General features: G+C 45.5%; 1 long non-coding RNA gene across 2 annotated transcripts; it reads left to right on the plus strand.

The window, feature by feature from the left end:
* The first annotated feature begins 210 nt into the window (after positions 1-210).
* On the plus strand, positions 211-20020 carry LOC124677071. 2 transcript variants are annotated; one of them, XR_006993939.1, is made up of 5 exons: positions 14471-14798; positions 14881-14951; positions 15042-15151; positions 19387-19496; positions 19974-20020. It is a non-coding gene; the product is annotated as an uncharacterized LOC124677071 (long non-coding RNA). The 2 variants fall into 2 exon arrangements; XR_006993940.1 differs by lacking the exons at positions 14471-14798; positions 14881-14951 and adding an exon at positions 211-290.
* Positions 20021-20767: the final 747 nt, after the last annotated feature.

The following is a 20767-nucleotide window of genomic DNA, read 5'->3' on the forward strand; positions in this document are numbered from 1 at the left end:
TTGGTTCAGATCCACTGGAGAGATATACTTCTTTTTATACGGAGTCTTCCTAGTATCAACATCGGCAAGCAGCCTAACCGGTTCGTTCCCTTACAGCCCGTGGAGATCCCGAGTTCAATTCTCACCGGTGGCAATTTTAAGCCTAGCTCATTTTTTCTCTGTTTTGCCGGATCTGCTAGATCTTATGCTGAATGGGCCTCAGCCCAGACCCTCCGACGCAGCCCGTTGCCCGTGCGTCCAGGAAGCTCCCGTCGCCAACGCAGGCCTAGCTCTGGCCCATGTCATCGCAGGTCCAGCCCGTGTCTCCATCTGCTTCTAATCCTTTTGCAAAATCTTCTAAAAATCATACTCCCTCCGTTTCAATCTATAATGCCTATAGATTTTTTGCATTTGTTTCATAATATAAGAAAAAAGTATGGCGGGGATACGCGGGATGGAGGGATCGGGAGAAAATCAGGGGATTTTCTTTAACGACAGAGAGGTTTCCGAGATTCTATTTTAACTTTCCTTATTTCTCTCCTATTTCTGAGATTGTGGATGGACTCGTTAGGCGGTTTTGTGTTAAAAAATGACTTGCGCTAATTACCGTGCAGAAAATCTATAGGCAATATAGATTGAAACGGAGGGAGTATCTTTTATCTGGTAACTCGAAATAAAAAGTGTTATATATGAAAATTGATCAGAAAGATATGAGGAACATGAATATGCCATCCATGCTTGCTGTTGTACCATGCATCATAAAATTTCGTGGTAGTTTGCATTATCACCTAATATGTAACATATGGAATATGTGGGATACTATATAAATGTTGTCCCGGTTCCATTTAAATTTGAAGTAGCGCACCCCTGCCATGTTGTACCATGCTAATCCACCCTTAAATTTGACGATAGAAAATGCAACTCCAATCTAATTTGTGTGTCCGGGGTTCTGACTCCGATTAAATTGGATAAGATGCATTGCACCATCTATGCCATGTCATGCATATCATCATGAACATGCTGGATCTTCTTTATCCGTAGTAGTAAGACTTGCATGCGTTGTGTGTTTCAGCATTTGCTTCTTCCCGGATAGGATCACGAAGTGGTGTTGTGAGATACGACAAGTTCTCCGGATGTTCCTCGGCAAGCTTTAACAGGCAAGCATTTCCCCTATACTCCTGTCCCTGCAGGAGTCGCTCACCTATTTTATTTTGCCTTCTCCCTCATGCTATCCTTAAGTTGCGTTCTTGTCACGTGTCCTTTCCACTTGTTACCTTAAGCAGCCATATTTCCACCATCACCTCCCACGGCTATTGTTTGGTTATTGATGCGCGTAGATGTACACGTCCGTTGGGAACCCCAAGAGGAAGGTATGATGCGCACAGTGGCAAGTTTTCCCTCAGTATGAAACCAAGGTTTAATCGAACCAGTAGGAGCCAAGAAGCACGTTGAAGGTTGATGGTCGCGAAATGTGATGCGGCGCAACACCAGGGATTCCGGCGCCAACGCGGAACCTGCACAACACAACCCAAGTACTTTGCCCCAACGAAACAGTGAGGTTGTCAATCTCACCGGCTTGCTGTAACAAAGGATTAAACGTATCGAGTGGAAGATGTTTGCAAAGAAAACAGTAAAACACAATTGCAGTAGATTGAATGCTATGTAAAGAATAGGACCGGGGTCCACAGTTCACTAGAGGTGTCTCTCCCATAAGATAAAGCATGTTGGGTGAACAAATTACAGTCGGGCAATTGACAAATAGAGAAAGGCATAACAATGCATATACATGATATGATAAATATAGTGAGATTTAATCGGGGCATTACGACAAAGTACATAGACCGCCATCCAACTGCATCTATGCCTAAAAAGTCCACCTTCGAGTTATCATCCGAACCCCTCCAGTATTAAGTTGCAAAGCAACGGACAATTGCATTAAGTATGGTGCGTAATGTAATCAACAACTACATCCTTAGACATAGCATCAATGTTTTATCCCTAGTGGCAACAGACATCCACAACCTTAGAACTTTCGTCACTGTCCCGGATTCAATGGAGGCATGAACCCACTATCGAGCATAAATACTCCCTCTTGGAGTTAAGAGTAAAAACTTGGCCAGAGCCTCTACTAGTAACGGAGAGCATGCAAGATCATAAACAACACATGAACAATAGATTGATAATCACCATAATCATAGTACTCTCTATCCATCGGATCCCGACAAACACAACATATAGTATTACGGATAGATGATCTTGATCATGTTAGGCAGCTCACAAGATCCAACAATGAAGCACAACAAGGAGAAGACGACCATCTAGCTACTGCTATGGACCCATGGTCCAGGGGTGAACTACTCACTCATCACTCCGGAGGCGACCATGGCGGTGTAGAGTCCTCCGGGAGATGAATCCCCTCTCCGGCAGGGTGCCGGGGGCGATCTCCAGAATCCCCCGAGATGGGATTCGCGGCGGCGGCGTCTCTGTAAGGTTTTCCGTATCGTGGCTCTCGGTACTGGGGGTTTCGCGACGGAAGCTTTAAGTAGGCGGAGGGTCAACGCGGGGGGCCACACGAGGGGCCCAGGAGGTAGGTCGGCGCGGCCAGGGCCTGGGCCGCGCCGGCCTCCCTCCTGGCCGCCTCGTGGCCCCACTTCGTTAGGTCTTCGGTCTTCTGGAAGCTTCGTGCAAAAATAGGACCCTGGGCGAAAGTTTCGTCCAATTCCGAGAATATTTCTTTACTAGGATTTCGAAACCAAAAACAGCGAGAAAACAAGAATCGGCTCTTCGGCATCTTGTTAATAGGTTAGTTCCGTAAAATGCATAAATATGGCATATAATGTGCATAAAACATGTAGGTATCATCAATAAAGTAGCATGGAACATAAGAAATTATCGATACGTTGGAGACGTATCAGCATCCCTAAGCTTAGTTCTCGCTCGTCCCGAGCGGGTAAAACGATAACAAAGATAATTTCGAAGTGACATGCCATCATAATCTTGATCATACTATTTGTAAACATATGTAATGAATGCAGCGATCAAAGCAAAGGTAATGACATGAGTAAACAAGCTGAATCATAAAGCAAAGACTTTTCATGAATAGTACTTCAAGACAAGCATCAATAAGTCTTGCATAAGAGTTAACTCATAAAGCAATAAATCAAAGTAAAGGTGTTGAAGCAACACATAGGAAGATTAAGTTTCAGCGGTTGCTTTCAACTTATAACATGTATATCTCATGGATATTGTCAACATAAAGTAATATAACAAGTGCAATATGCAAATATGTAGGAATCAATGCACAGCTTCACACAAGTGTTTGCTTCTTAAGGTGGAAGGAGATAGGTAAACTGACTCAACAATAAAAGTAAAAGAATGGTCCTTCAAGAGGAAAGCATCGATTGCTGTATTTGTGCTAGAGCTTTTATTTTGAAAACATGAAACAATTTTGTCAACGGTAGTAATAAAGCATATGAGTTATGAAAATTATATCTTACAAGTTGCAAGCCTCATGCATAGTATACTCATAGTGCCCGCACCTCGTCCTACTTAACTTGGACTACCGGATCTTTGCATGCCATGTTTCAACCAAGTGTCACAAAGGGGTACCTCCATGCCGCTCGTACAAAGGTCTAAGGAGAATGCTCGCATTTCGGATTTCTCGCTTTTGATTATTCTCAACTTAGACATCCATACCGGGACAACATGGACAACAGATAATGGACTCCTCTTAAATGCATAAGCATGTAGCAATGATTATTGTTCTCATATGAGATTGAGGATATATGTCCAAAACTGAAACTTCCACCATGGTTCATGGCTTTAGTTAGCGGCCCAATGTTCTTCTCTAACAATTTTGCATGCTCCAACCACTAAAATGATAGACCTTCGGACAAGACGGACATGCATAGCAACTCACATGATATTCAACAATAGTTGATGGCGTTCCCCGAAGCATGGTTATCGCGCAACAAGCAACTTAATAAAATATAAAGTGCATAAGTACATATTCAATACTACGATAGTTTTTAAGGCTATTTTGTCCCATGAGCTATATATTGCAAAGGTGAATGATGGAATTTTAAAGGTAGCACTCAAGCAATTTACTTTGGAATGGCGGAGAAATACCATGTAGTAGGTAGGTATGGTGGACACAAATGGCATAGTAGTTGGCTCAAGGATTTTGGATGCATGAGAAGTATTCCCTCTCGATACAAGGTTTAGGCTAGCAAGGTTATTTGAAGCAAACTCAAGGATGAACAAGTGCAGCAAAACTCACATAAAAGACATATTGTAAACATTATAAGACTCTACACTGTCTTCCTTGTTGTTCAAAACTCAATACTAGATATTATCTAGACCTTAGAGAAACCAAATATGCAAATCAAATTTTAGCAAGCTCTATGTATTTCTTCATTAATGGGTGCAAAGCATATGATGCAAGAGCTTAAACATGAGCACAACAATTACCAAGTATCACATTATCCAAGACAGTTTAGAATTACTACATGTAGCATTTTCCAATTCCAACCATATAACAATTTAACGAAGAAGAAACTTCGCCTTGAACATTATGAGTAAAGCCTAAGGACACATGTGTCCATATGCAACAGCGGAGCGTGTCTCTCTCCCATAAAGTGAATGCTAGGATCCATCTTATTCAAACAAAAACAAAAACGAAAACAAACCGACGCTCCAAGTAAAGAACACAAGATGTGATTGAATAAAAATATAGTTTCGTGGGAGGAACCTGATGATGTTGTTGATGAAGAAGGGGATGCCTTGGGCATCCCCAAGCTTAGACGCTTGAGTCTTCTTAAAATATGCAGGGGTGAACCACGGGGCGTCCCCAAGCTTAGAGCTTTCACTCCTCTTGATCATAGTATATCATTCTCCTCTCTTGACCCTTGAAAACTTCCTTCACACCAAACTTCAAGCAAACTCATTAGAGGGTTAGTGCATCATTAATAATTCACTCATTCAGAGGTGACACAATCATTATTTTCACTTCTGGACATTGCATAATGCTACTGAACATTAGTGGATCAAAGAAATAAATCCAACACAGCAAAAGAGGCAATGCGAAATAAAAGGCAGAATCTGTCAAAAACAGAACAGTCCGTAAAGACGAATTTAAAGCTGGCACTAGACTTGCTCAAATGGAAAAACTCAAAACTAATGAAAGTTGCGTACATATCTGAGGATCACGCTCGTAAATTGGCAGATTTTTTCGAATTTTCTACAGAGAATTGTGCCCAGATTCGTGACAGACAGCAATGCTGTTTCTGCGCAGCAATCCCAAATATAACATCAACTTTGACATAGAAACTTTACTTGGCACAAAAACATGATAAGGAGAGGTTGCTACAGTAGTAAACAACTTCCAAGACTCAACAAAACAAAAAATTTCTGTAGGTAAAAACATGGGTTGTCTCCCATAAGCGCTTTTCTTTAACGCCTTTCAGCTAGGCGCAGAAAGTGCAAATCAAGTAACATCGAGAGTAGAAGAATCAACATCATAGCTTGTTCTAATAATAGAATCAAAAGGCAACTTCATTCTCTTTCTAGGGAAGTGTTCCATACCTTTCTTGAGAGGAAATTGATATTTAATATTACCTTCCCTCATATCAATAACAGCACTAACAGTTCGAAGAAAAGGTCTTCCCAACACAATTGGACAAGATGCATTGCATTCGATATCCAAGACAACAAAATCAACGGGGACAAGGTTATTGTTAACCGTAATGTGCACATTATCAATCCCCCCAAAGGTTTCTTTTTAACATTATCGGCAAGATTAACATCCAAATAACAATTCTTCAATGGTGGCAAGTCAAGCATATCATAAATCTTTTTAGGCATAACGAAATACTTGCACCAAGATCACATAAAGCATTACATTCAAAGTCATTGAATTTCATTTTAATGATGGGCTCCCAACCATCTTCTAACTTTCTAGGAATAGAAGTTTCAAGTTTTAGTTTCTCTTCTCTAGCTTTTATGAGAGCATTTGTAATATGTTTTGTAAAGGCTAAATTTATAGCACTAGCATTAGGACTTTTAGCAAGTTTTTGTAAGAACTTTATAACTTCAGAGATGTGGCAATCATCAAAATCTAAATCATTATGAGCTACAGCAATGGGATCATTGTTCCCAAGGTTGGAAAAAATTTCAGCAGTTTTATCACAATCAGTTTCAGCAGTTTTAGCAATTTCAGGCCGGTTTTGTACGCTTTGCACTAGGAGTAGAAACATTGCCAACACCAATTATTTTACCATTGATAGTAGGAGGTGCAGCAACATGTGAAGAATTAGCATTACTAGTGGTGGTAATAGTCCAAACTTTAGCTACATTATTCTCTTTAGCTAGTTTTTCATTTTCTTCTCTATCCCACCTAGCACGCAGTTCAGCCATTAATCTTATATTCTCATTAATTCTAACTTGGATGGCATTTGCTGTAGTAGTAATCTTATTATCAATATCATTATTAGGCATAACTTTCAATTTTAAAAGATTTACATCAGAGGCAAGTCTATCAACTCTAGAAGCAATAGTATCAATTTTATCAAGCTTTTCCTCAACAGATTTGTTAAAAGCAGTTTGTGTACTAATAAATTCTTTAAGCATGGCTTCAAGACCAGAGGGTACACTCCTATTATTATTGTAAGAATTCCCATAAGAATTACCATAACCATTACCATTAGCAGAAGGATATGTCCTATAGTTATTACCAGAGTTGTTCCTATAAGCATTGTTGTTGAAATTATTATTTTTAATGAAATTCACATCAACATTTTCTTCTTGAGCAACCAATGAAGCTAAAGGAACATTATTAGGATCAACATTAGATCTACCATTCACAAGCATAGACATAATCACATCAATCTTATCATTCAAGGAAGAGGTTTCTTCAACAGAATTTACCTTCTTACCTTGTGGAGCTCTTTCCAGTGTGCCATTCGGAGTAATTTATCATCATATCATCAAGAAGTTTTGTAGCCGCCCCAATGTGATGGACATAAAGGTACCTCCAGCAGCTGAATCCAATAAATTCCGCGAAGAAAAATTTAGTCCTGCATAGAAGGTTTGGATAATCATCCAAGTAGTCGAGTCCATGGGTTGGGCAATTCTTTACCAAAGTTTTCATTCTCTCCCATGCTTGAGCAACATGTTCAGTATCTAATTGTTTAAAATTCATTATGCTACTTCTCAAAGATATAATTTTAGCGGGAGGATAATATCTACCAATAAAAGCATCCTTGCATTTAGTCCATGAATCAATACTATTCTTAGGCAAAGATAGCAACCAATCTTTAGCTCTTCCTCTTAATGAGAAAGGAAACACTTTTAATTTAATAATATCACCATCTACATCTTTATACTTTTGCATTTCACAAAGTTCAACAAAATTATCGAGATGGGCAAGCAGCATCATCAGAACTAGCACCAGAAAATTGTTCTCTCATGACCAAATTCAGTAAAGCAGGTTTAATTTCAAAGAATTCTGCTGTAGTAGCAGGTGGAGCAATAGGTGTGCATAGGAAATCATTATTATTTGCATTTGTGAAGTCACACAATTTAGTATTTTCATGGTTGGCCATTTTAGCAACAGTAAATAAAACAAACTAGATAAAGTAAATGCAAGTAACTAATTTTTTTGTGTTTTTGATATAGAGAGCAAGACAGTAAATAAAGTAAAACTAGCAACTAAATTTTTTTGTGTTTTGTTTAGATGCAGCAAACAAAGTAGTAAATAAAATAAAGCAAGACAAAAACAAAGTAAAGAGATTGAGAAGTGGAGACTCCCCTTGCAGCGTGTCTTGATCTCCCCGGCAACGGCGCCAGAAAAAGTGCTTGATGCGCGTAGATGTACACGTCCGTTGGGAACCCCAAGAGGAAGGTATGATGCGCACGGTGGCAAGTTTTCCCTCGGTATGAAACCAAGGTTTAATCGAACCAGTAGGAGCCAAGAAGCACGTTGAAGGTTGATGGTCGCGAAATGTGATGCGGCGCAACACCGGGATTCCGGCGCCAACGCGGAACCTGCACAACACAACCCAAGTACTTTGCCCCAACGAAACAGGTGAGGTTGTCAATCTCACCGGCTTGCTGTAACAAAGGATTAAACGTATCGAGTGGAAGATGTTTGCAAAGAAAACAGTAAAACACAATTGCAGTAGATTGAATGCTATGTAAAGAATAGGACCGGGGTCCACAGTTCACTAGAGGTGTCTCTCCCATAAGATAAAGCATGTTGGGTGAACAAATTACGGTCGGGCAATTGACAAATAGAGAAAGGCATAACAATGCATATACATGATATGATAAATATAGTGAGATTTAATCAGGGCATTACGACAAAGTACATAGACCGCCATCCAACCGCATCTATGCCTAAAAAGTCCACCTTCGGGTTATCATCCGAACCCCCTCCGAGTATTAAGTTGCAAAGCAACGAGACAATTGCATTAAGTATGGTGCGTAATGTAATCAACAACTACATCCTTAGACATAGCATCAATGTTTTATCCCTAGTGGCAACAGCACATCCACAACCTTAGAACTTTCTGTCATCTGTCCCGATTCAATGGAGGCATGAACCCACTATCGAGCATAAATACTCCCTCTTGGAGTTAAGAGTAAAAACTTGGCCGAGCCTCTACTAGTAACGGAGAGCATGCAAGATCATAAACAACACATGAACAATAGATTGATAATCACCATAATCATAGTACTCTCTATCCATCGGATCCCGACAAACACAACATATAGTATTACAGATAGATGATCTTGATCATGTTAGGCAGCTCACAAGATCCAACAATGAAGCACAACAAGGAGAAGACGACCATCTAGCTACTGCTATGGACCCATGGTCCAGGGGTGAACTACTCACTCATCACTCCGGAGGCGACCATGGCGGTGTAGAGTCCTCTCGGGAGATGAATCCCCTCTCCGGCAGGGTGCCGGGAGGCGATCTCCAGAATCCCCCGAGATGGGATTCGCGGCGGAGGCGTCTCCGTAAGGTTTTCCGTATCGTGGCTCTCGGTACTCGGGGGTTTCGCGACGGAAGCTTTAAGTAGGCGGAGGGTCAACGCGGGGGCCACACGAGGGGCCCAGGAGGTAGGTCGGCGCGGCCGGGGCCCGGGCCGCGCCGGCCTCCCTCCCGGCCGCCTCGTGGCCCCACTTCGTTAGGTCTTCGGTCTTCTGGAAGCTTCGTGCAAAAATAGGACCACGGGCGAAAGTTTCGTCCAATTCCGAGAATATTTCTTTACTAGGATTTACGAAACCAAAAACAGCGGAAACACAGCAATCGGCTCTTCGGCATCTTGTTAATAGGTTAGTTCCGGAAAATGCATAAATATGACATATAATGTGCATAAAACATGTAGGTATCATCAATAAAGTAGCATGGAACATAAGAAATTATCGATACGTTGGAGACGTATCGGTTATCGAAGTCTGCCTTGCGAGTCGTAGTGCATGCTAGTGCTTGTTTTATCTCGTTACCGTTATCGCTATCTTATCGGGTTGTATGTTGGGAAGAATCATGGTTACTTTAGTTGTTGACATTTGTTTAGCGGAGGCATCGGTGGGTCAGTTGATCGTTTTATGATGGCTCACTTGTGTTTCCTAAATATCTTAGGACCCCGAGTTCTTGTTATCTGTTCCGAGACTGACCGCTCTAACCACACGTGGGTATGCTTACCGGGTCTCCCCTTGACCACTGCCGGAATCTACAGCTTTGTCCAGTGGCCACAATTAGTTTGAATGCTTTGTTTCTCTCGGGCGTGCAAGCTTGTTTCTTTATGGTCAGATGATATGATGTTACTTTTGGGGAAGCCGTGAGTGCCTTGTATCCCCGTTGTCTGTTGCACGTCCGTAGGTGCGGCACGTATTGTTAAGAGGTCATCCTCTAGTGGGCTCTGATCCTCTTAGCCGTTCTCGCAACAGCTAGGTCCGCCTCAGAGTTCCGATCGGGCTCTGAAACGGGTTAACTTAGTTAGGTGGCTTCCTGGACATTGTTGTGGTGAAGGATAGTGCGAGTCGTGATATCCACCTGTCGCAAATGGGGAGCGTGCGTGTGGGCACATTTGGGCACCCCTGCAGGGTTACAATCTTATCGATAAGCCGCGTCCGCGGTTATGGACGACTTGGAGCTGTATGACTCGACCATAGACAACTTACACTTGTTGTTTCGATCATAATAACTTGTGTAGTAAGTTAGCACAACTTCAATAATAAATGGTTAAAACTTGACAACCGTGTGGGTGCCTTTGTAAGTACCTCTTTGCGAAGGGGAAAAGCATCGGCTGTGTTATGTTTGCAGAGTATAGAACTGTTAGTTATGCGCTCTCTCACCTTCTCTGATTAGACGAATGTTGTAGAGTGTCTCTATAGGTTTTTTAGTGCTTGCGCGTTGCCGCTTAACCCCACCATATTGCCTATGACGTTCCTCTTGCGTCCTCTAAGTCCCCTGCGTGCCTCAAGTACAAAGGACGACTGGTTGACGAATGCTTATACGTCTTGAAGTCTTGTTAAGTACGAACCCGTACTTATTGCTGCTTCTACGGGATATAACCGGGCATGTATGAAGATATGTTCGATGAAGACGACGTTAGCAAGGTTACCCTTCCGGCTTGGCTCAGGCGGGGTTATGGACGCCACTGATTATCTTCAGGACTCTTAGTCCAATTTGTATCTTGTCCGTACTCGGATGTATTTGATCTTCTGTATGATTTGGATCTTTGTATTGTATATTTGTATCTTGACTCGTTGGAGTCGTTGTTGTAATATATCTGTTTCTTGTGGGCCCTATTATAATCCTGTTGTAATGTTACCGCTCGTGTTATTTCTTCTGGCATCACGTGTGTGATTCGTCCGCACGTCGTGTCGGAGGGCGGCTCTGAATCGATATCGTGCGGATTTCGGCGGGTTCGTTGGGATCCTCATGGTACCGGTTTTGGGGCGTCACAAGTTGGTATCAGAGCTTCAGGTTGACGGTACCCCACTAGTCCAGCCTGTAGGATAACCTTGCAAACGGACGTTGTTGTGTCTAGTGTCAAAACTAATTTCGGAAATTCGTTGGATAGATCTGATTAGTTCTGATTTTTCTCCTTACCTATATTCTTTCTCCTCTTATCTATGCGAGTTTTGAATCTTCTCTTATCTCCTTCTCCGAGTCTTAGGTTCCGACGTGGGTTGGACGATCTCTGCCTGAACCTATTAGGATCGATCTCTTAAGACCTTTCTGACAGAAGAACATCACCGGCGGCTAACCTTCGTCTTCTCTATCGATGTCATCTATGCCTCTCTGATCTTTCTACAATTCTTTGTTCTTTGGCTCCGTCGAATCTTCGCTGACAATGCTTGTCGATATCGTCAATCATAATTCTGGGAGCTGTTACACGACTCTCCCTGTTCATGTGCGTAGTAATACTTTGAGTGCGGGATGGGCTGATCACCATACCGACTACTCTTATTATTCGCTCTTGTTACCTGAATTGGTGGATCAGTGTGACTGTTATTCCTTCCTTTCTTTCTCCGGAGTCATCATCGTCATCGGAACAACGACTTCTTGTTGGTGGTGTCGCCGATCAAGCTGGAGCAAGACTTCTTGTTAGTGGTGTCGAGGAGTTCGACACGTCACCTGAAGACCCGATAGTTCCACCTCTCTCCCCCGTACCTGGACGTGGGATCTCGGGGCGCGATCCCTTGTTAGTGGTGTCGATTGTAATGGCCCCGAGTAGCACCCCTATTAGATTTGTTTATTGTTTTTCTTTTGTGCATCATCATGCATTCTGCATCATCACATCCATGTTTTTAACAAATAAAAATTATTTTATAAACCCTAAACTACTTTGTGTTTTCCCTCTCATATGGTTTAATAAAACCTATCCCTCCTCCTTTTCATTTAATAAAAACAGAAAAACCCACTTGGGCCCCCTCTCTCCCTCTCAGCCCAATCTCTCTCTCTCTTTTCTCTCCCCAGCCCACCTTCTTTTTCTTTCCCTCCACCAACAGGCCCAAGCCAGCTCGGCCCACCTCCCTTTCTCTCCTCTCAGCCCGCATACCCCTTCAATCTTATCCCCTCTATCGTCGTCTTGTCCAGCTCAGAGAGCACGCGAGGAGCGTGAACCCATCGTGGTCCTCAGAGCATCCCCACTCGTTGGCGCTCCCCACGCCCAAATCCGGCGAAATTTTCGTCCGGATTGGATGAAGATTTGGCGTGGGGAGCGCCGAAGTTCCAGCCGTCCCCCCGGCAGGAAACCCCCAACCTCGACCATTTGACATATTTCAAACAAATTCAACATAAAATTTAACAAGTTCGGCAAACAAGAGTACGAAAATTGCTGAAACAAATTCGGCGATAATCAGTACAATGTTTAACAAGTGCTCGAAACAAATGAAGCACAGAATTTTTCAAACAAATTAAGACAAGACTAGTTGGCGTCGGCGTTGGCGTTGCCTCGGAGCCTCCATATGTGCTCCACCAGATTATCTTGCGGCAGCCGATGCATTGTAGAGTCTCGAATCTCCTGGCGCATAGCAATGAAGGCGGCCCATGATGGAGGCACTCGGTGATTAGGGCTGTGCAAGAGGACCCTCTCTCTCATATGGTGCTTCTTGCTCAGCCCGGAGGAACCGGATGCTTTCGCTCATCTTCAATAATCATGTTGTGTAGGCACACACGGTAGTTCATCACCTCCCACATCTGATCTTTGGACCAAGTCATAGCGGGAACCGGACGACAGCAAATCTCTGCTGGAGGACACCAAATGCTCGCTCGACGTCTTTTTGGCAAGCTTCTTGTTTCTTGACAAACTCGCAAAGTTTGGGGGTGCTAGGGTTCGAGATAGTCTTCACAAATGTTGCCCACTTTGGATAGATACCGTCTGCAAGGTAGTATCCTTTGTTGTAGTGCCGACCATTGATCACATAGTCCACCGGGGGAGCATGACCCTCAACAAGCTTGGAAAAGACCGGGGAGCAGTTTAGGACGTTGATGTCATTGTTGGATCCGGGCATACCAAAGAAAGAGTGCCAAATCCAGAGATCATGGGTAGCCACTTCTTCAAGTATCACAAGTGCAGCCTTTTTGTGACCCTTGTACATTCCCCGCCACGCAAACGGACAGTTCTTCCATTGCCAATGCATGCGGTCAATGCTTCCAAGCATCCCCGGAAAACCTCTAGCTTCATTTGTTGCAAGGATCCTCCGAGTGTCTTCGACAGTGGGTGATCTCAAGTAATAGTCCCCGAACACCGCTATGACGGCCCCGCAGAACCGGTAGAAACAATCAAGGGCGGTGGACTCCGCCATCCGAAGATAGTCATCTGCAGTATCACCGGGAGCTCCATACGCCAGCATCCTCATAGCCACTATGCACTTCGCAGTTGACGAAAATCCAACCAAACCAAGTGCAATCCGCCTTGCATCCGAAGTAGGGATCAAGCCGGCGGATGGCATACACAATTTGCAGAAATAGCTTTCGCTCATCCTGAAACGACGCCGGAAAACACTCTCACCGTGCAATGGATTGTCGGCGAAGTAGTCGGCGTACAACATGCGGTAGCCCTCCATTCGTCTGTCTCGGCTTGCACTTCCGGCGACCTCGTGCCGACCCACCACGTCGACGAGTTGCCGGTCCGGCGTACATGCTTGCCAAGCAACCAAGGATCATCATGTGCTCGTCGTCTTGGGCGGCTGCTGCCATCTCTTCTTGCATAAGCTCGACGAACATCTGCTCCTCCTCTTCGTCCGAGTCCATGGCCGGCGAGGCAAATGGACGAACGTACACCTGACGGGCGTGGTCGAGGCAACCCGAGCCGCGAGCGACGACGAGCAAGCAGGCCGGAAAACAGGCCGACGGAAGAGCAGCCAGATAGGCCGTCATCCAAACACGGCGGAATATAGGCAGGTGGGGAAGGAGGGGCGGCGGAATCTGGGCAACAAGCCGGCGGGGTGGTGTCGGCGGCGAGAGAGATACGAGGGGTGGGGGAGATTTTGAGCGACGTGGCGGTGGGGTTCGTGCGTCGAGTCACCGACAGATCGGGCCCTTCCCCGCTTTTCACTCGTCCGGAGTCCCCGAGAGCTCCCCGGGGGCCGGGGTGGCGTGGGATCGCCGGATGAATTTAGGCCCAAATCCGGACGAAAACGAGGAACCGGGGGCGCGACTGGGCCGAATTACGCCGTCCGGATGGAAAAAACGCTCGCCGGGGGCCTCGTCGGGGGGACGAGTGGAGATGCTCTCACCAGCGCACCACCGCCGCGCCTCTCACCTGCTCCTCCCCTCCCTTTTAAGCTGCCCAGGAAACCCTAGCCTCCCTTCCTCCTCTTTTCCCTCGCGCCGCCATCCTCTCTAACCTCCATGTCCATTTTCTTCACGTACAGAGAAAACCCCCACTGCCTCCACCGTCCTCACCATGGCTCCGCCTCCACAGACCATCCCCCGCCGTTCTGAGGGCACCGGCGGATGCACCTCGTCGTCCTCTACCTCCTGGTGCGCGGAATCGTCCCGAGAGGCCCCGAGTTGAGCGCAAGGTCGCCGATTCTTCGCGCCGGACTTCATGTTTCTTCTCCGATTCCGGCCGCCCTCGTCCTCCTCCGGCCAAACCGAGCACACCTCCAGCTTCCCCATGTTCAGGCGCACCCTCGACGCCCTCGCTCTCGTCCTCTTTCGCTCGCAGCCGTCGAGTTCTTCTCCAACCAGGGCCGTTCGCCATGGCCACGATGCTCGAGCTCCGCCTCCACCTGCTTCTTGTTGTCGGGCGACCAAGAACCATCACCATCCGAACCAGCAGCCCAGTGATAAGCAGGTTGAATCATAACCCATGAGATCCCTGGATCAAATCCCCACGCTGGCCATTTAAATCCTTCCTTTTTCTTCTTTTGGTTCAGATCCCGTGGAGAGAGATACTTCTTTTTATACGGAGTCTTCCTAGTATCAACATCAGCAAGCAGCCTAACTGGTTCGTTCCCTTACAGCCCGTGGAGATCCTGAGTTCAATTCTCACCGGTGGCAATTTTAAGCCTAGCTCATTTTTGCTCTGTTTTGCCAGATCTGCTAGATCTGGGCCTCAGCCCAGATTCTCCGACGAGGACCGTTGCCCGTGCGTCCAGGAAGCTCCCGTCGCCAATGCAGGCCTAGCTCTGGCCCATGTCATCGCAGGTCCAGCCCGTGTCTCCATCTGCTTCTAATCCTTTTGCAAAATCTTCTAAAAATCATATCTTTTATTTGGTAACTCGAAATAAAAAGTGTTATATATGAAAATTGATCAGAAAAATATGAGGAACATGAATATGCCATCCATGCTTGCTGTTGTACCATGCATCATAAAATTTTGTGGCAGTTTGCATTATCACCTAATTTGTAACATATGGAATATGTGGGATACTAGATAAATGTTGTCCCAGTTCCATTTAAATTTGAAGTAGCGCACCCCTGCCATGTTGTACCATGCTAATCCACCCTTAAATTTGACGATAGAAAATGCAACTCCAATCTAATTTGTGTGTCCGGGGTTCTGACTCCGATTAAATTGGATAAGATGCATTGCACCATCTATGCCATGTCATGCATATCATCATGAACATGCTGGGTCTTCTTTATCCGTAGTAGTAAGACTTGCATGTGTTGTGTGTTTCAGCATTTGCTTCTTCCCGGATAGGATCACGAAGTGGTGTTGTGAGATACGACAAGTTCTCCGGATGTTCCTCGGCAAGCTTTAACAGGCAAGCATTTCCCCTATACTCCTGTCCCTGCAGGAGTCGCTCACCTATTTTATTTTGCCTTCTCCCTCATGCTATCCTTAAGTTGCGTTCTTGTCACGTGTCCTTTCCACTTGTTACCTTAAGCAGCCATATTGCCACCATCACCTCCCACGGCTATTGTTTGGTTATCGAGTCTGCCTTGCGAGTCGTAGTGCATGCTAGTGCTGTTTTATCTCGTTACCGTTACTGCTATCTTATCGGGTTGTATGTTGGGAAGAATCATGGTTACTTTAGTTGTTGACATTTGTTTAGCGGAGGCATCGGTGGGTCAGTTGATCGTTTTATGACGGCTCACTTGTGTTTCCTAAATATCTTAGGACCCTGAGTTCTTGTTATCTGTTCCGAGACTGAGCGCTCTAACCACACGTGGGTATGCTTACCGGGTCTCCCCTTGACCACTGCCGGAATCTACAGCTTTGTCCAGTGGCCACAATTAGTTTGAATGCTTTGTTTCTCTCGGACGTGCAAGCTTGTTTCTTTATGGTCAGATGATATGATGTTACTTTTGGGGAAGCCGTGAGTGCCTTGTATCCCCGTTGTCTCTTGCACGTCCGTAGGTGCGGCACGTATTGTTAAGAGGTCATCCTCTAGTGGGCTCTGATCCTCTTAGCCGTTCTCGCAACAGCTAGGTTCGCCTCAGAGTTCCGATCGGGCTCTGAAACGGGTTAACTTAGTTAGGTGGCTTCCTGGACATTGTTGTGGTGAAGGAGAGTGCGAGTCGTGATATCCACCTGTCGAAAGTGGGTTGAGCGTGCGTGTGGGAACATTTGGGCACCCCTGCAGGGTTACAATCTTATCGATAAGCCGCGTCCGCGGTTATGGACGACTTGGAGCTGTATGACTCGACCATAGACAACTTACACTTGTTGTTTCGATCATATCTTGTGTAGTAAGTTAGCACAACTTCAATAATAAATGGTTAAAACTTGACAACCGTGTGGGTGCCTTTGTAAGTACCTCTTTGCGAAGGGGGAAAGCATCGGCTGTGTTATGTTTGCAGAGTATAGAACTGTTATTATGCGCTCTCTCACCTTCTCTGATTAGACGAATGTTGTAGAGTGTCTCTATAGGTTTTTTTAGTGCTTGCGCGTTGCCGCTTAACCCCACCATATTGCCTATGACGTTCCTCTTGCGCCCTCTAAGTCCCCTGCGTGCCTCAAGTACAAAGGACGATCGGTTGACGAATGCTTATACGTCTTGAAGTCTTGTTAAGTACGAACCCGTACTTATTGCTCGCTTCTACGGGATATAACCGGGCAGGTATGAAGATATGTTCGATGAAGACGACGTTAGCAAGGTTACCCTTCCGGCTTGGCTCAGGCGGGGTTATGGACGCCATCTGGTTATCTTCGGGACTCTTAGTCCAATTTGTATCTTGTCCGTACTCGGATGTATTTGATCTTCCGTATGATTTGGATCTTTGTATTGTATATTTGTATCTTGACTCGTTGGAGTCGTTGTTGTAATATATCCGTTTCTTGTGGGCCCTATTGTAATCCTGTTGTAATGTTACCGCTCGTGTTAATTCCTCTGGCATCACGTGTGTGATTCGTCGCGCACGTCGTGTCGGAGGGCGGCTCTGAATCGATATCGTGCGGATTTCGGCGGGTTCGTTGGGATCCTCATGGTACCGGTTTCGGGGCGTCACAAGTTGGTATCAGAGCTTCAGGTTGACGGACCCCACTAGTCCAGCCTGTAGGATAACCTTGCAAACGGACGTTGTTGTGTCTAGTGTCAAAACTAATTTCGCAAATTCGTTGGATAGATCTGATTAGTTCTGATTTTTCTCCTTACCTATATTCTTTCTCCTCTTATCTATGCGAGTTTTGAATCTTCTCTTATCTCCTTCTCCGAGTCTTAGGTTCTGACGTGGGTTGGACGATCTCTGCCTGAACCTATTAGGACCAATCTCTTAAGACCTTTCTGACAGAAGAACATCACCGGCGGCTAACCTTCGTCTTCTCTATCGATGTCATCTATGCCTCTCTGATCTTTCTACAATTCTTTGTTCTTTGGCTCTGTCGAATCTTCGCTGACAATGCTTGTCGATATCGTCAATCATAATTCTGGGAGCTGTTACACGACTCTCCTGTTCATGTGCAGAGTAATACTTTGAGTGCGGGATGGGCTGATCACCATACCGACTACTCTTATTATTCGCTCTTGTTACCTGAATTGGTGGATCCGTGTGACTGTTATTCCTTCCTTTGTTTCTCAGGAGTCATCATCGTCATTGGAACAACGACTTCTTGTTGGTGGTGTCGCCGATCAAGCTGGAGCAAGACTTCTTGTTAGTGGTGTCGAGGAGTTCGACACGTCACCTGAAGACCCGATAGTTCCACCTCTCTCCCCCGTACCTGGACGTGGGATCTCGGGGCGCGATCCCTTGTTAGTGGTGTCGATTGTAACGGCCCCGGGTAGCACCCCTATTAGATTTGTTTATTGTTTTTATTTTGTGCATCATCATGCATCCTGCATCATCACATCCATGTTTTTAACAAATAAAAATTATTTTATAAACCCTAAACTACTTTGTGTTTTTCCTCTCATGTGGTTTAATAAAACCTATTCCTCCTCCTTTTCATTTAATAAAAACAGAAAAACCCACCTGGGCCCCCTCTCTCCCTCTCAGCCCAATCTCTCTCTATCTTTTCTCTCCCCAGCCCACCTTATTTTTCTTTCCCTCCACCAACAGGCCCAAGCCAGCTCGGCCCACCTCCCTTTCTCTCCTCTCAGCCCGCATACCCCTTCAATCTTATCCCCTCTATCATCGTCTTGTCCAGCTCAGAGAGCACGCGAGGAGCGTGAACCCATCGTGGTCCTCACCAGCGCACCACCGCCGCGCCTCTCACCTGCTCCTCCCCTCCCTTTTAAGCTGCCCAGGAAACCCTAGCCTCCCTTCCTCCTCTTTTCCCTCGCGCCGCCATCCTCTCTACCCTCCATGTCCATTTTCTTCACGTACAGAGAAAACCCCCACTGCCTCCACCGTCCTCACCATGGCTCCGCCTCCACAGACCATCCCCCGCCGTTCTGAGGGCACCGGCGGATGCGCCTCGTCGTCCTCTACCTCCTGGTGCGCGGAATCGTCCCGAGAGGCCCCGAGTTGAGCGCAAGGTCGCCGATTCTTCGCGCCGGACTTCATGTTTCTTCTCCGATTCCGGCCGCCCTTGTCCTCCTCCGGCCAAACCGAGCACATCTCCAGCTTCCCCATGTTCAGGCGCACCCTCGACGCCCTCGCTCTCGTCCTGTTTCGCTCGCAGCCGTCGAGTTCTTCTCCAACCAGGGCCGTCCGCCATGGCCGCCATGCTCGAGCTCCGCCTCTATCTGCTTCTTTTTGTCGGGCGACCCAGAACCATCACCATCTGAACCAGCAGCCCAGTGGTAAGCAGGTTGAATCATAACCCATGAGATCCATGGATCAAATCCCCACGTTGGCCAATTAAATCCTTCCTTTTTCTTCTTTTGGTTCAGATCCACTGGAGAGATATACTTCTTTTTATACGGAGTCTTCCTAGTATCAACATCAGCAAGCGGCTCTAACCGGTTCGTTCCCTTACAACCCGTGGAGATCCTGAGTTCAATTCTCACCTGTGGCAATTTTAAGCCTAGCTCATTTTTGCTCTGTTTTGCCAGATCTGCTAGATCTGGGCCTCAGCCCAGATTCTCCGACGAGGCCCGTTGCCCGTGCGTCCAGGAAGCTCCCGTCGACAACGCAGGCCTAGCTCTGGCCCATGTCATCGCAGGTCCAGCCCGTGTCTCCATCTGCTTCTAATCCTTTTGCAAAATCTTCTAAAAATCATATCTTTTATTTGGTAACTCGAAATAAAAAGTGTTATATATGAAAATTGATCAGAAAAATATGAGGACATGAATATGCCATCCATGCTTGCTGTTGTACCATGCATCATAAAATTTCATGGCAGTTTGCATTATCACCTAATTTGTAACATATGGAATATGTGGGATACTATATAAATGTTGTCCCGGTTCCATTTAAATTTGAAGTAGCGCACCCCTGCCATGTTGTACCATGCTAATCCAACCTTAAATTTGACGATATAAAATGCAACTCCAATCTAATTTGTGTGTCCGGGGTTCCGACTCCGATTAAATTGGATAAGATGCATTGCACCATCTATGCCATGTCATGCATATCATCATGAACATGCTGGATCTTCTTTATCCGTAGTAGTAAGACTTGCATGCGTTGTGTGTTCCAGCATTTGCTTCTTCCCGGATAGGATCACGAAGTGGTGTTGTGAGATACGACAAGTTCTCCGGATGTTCCTCGGCAAGCTTTAACAGGCAAGCATTTCCCCTATACTCCTGTCCCTGCAGGAGTCGCTCACCTATTTTATTTTTCCTTCTCCCTCATGCTATCCTTAAGTTACGTTCTTGTCACGTGTCCTTTCCACTTGTTACCTTAAGCAGCCATATTGCCACCATCACCTCCCACGGCTATTGTTTGGTTATCGAGTCTGCCTTGCGAGTCGTAGTGCATGCTAGTGCTGTTTTATCTCGTTACCGTTACTGCTATCTTATCGGGTTGTATGTTGGGAAGAATCATGGTTACTTTAGTTGTTGACATTTGTTTAGCGGAGGCATCGGTGGGTCAGTTGATCGTTTTATGATGGCTCACTTGTGTTTCCTAAATATCTTAGGACCCCGAGTTCTTGTTATCTGTTTCGAGACTGAGCGCTCTAACCACACGTGGGTATGCTTACCGGGTCTCCCCTTGACCACTGCCGGAATCTACAGCTTTGTCCAGTGGCCACAATTAGTTTGAATGCTTTGTTTCTCTCGGGCGTGCAAGCTTGTTTCTTTATGGTCAGATGATATGATGTTACTTTTGGGGAAGCCGTGAGTGCCTTGTATCCCCGTTGTCTCTTGCACGTCCGTAGGTGCGACACGTATTGTTAAGAGGTCATCCTCTAGTGGGCTCTGATCCTCTTAGCCGTTCTCGCAACAGCTAGGTCCGCCTCAGAGTTCCGATCGGGCTCTGAAACGGGTTAAC

The sequence above is a fragment of the Lolium rigidum genome, chromosome 7 (assembly GCF_022539505.1).
Source record: "Lolium rigidum isolate FL_2022 chromosome 7, APGP_CSIRO_Lrig_0.1, whole genome shotgun sequence".
NCBI lineage: Eukaryota > Viridiplantae > Streptophyta > Magnoliopsida > Poales > Poaceae > Lolium > Lolium rigidum.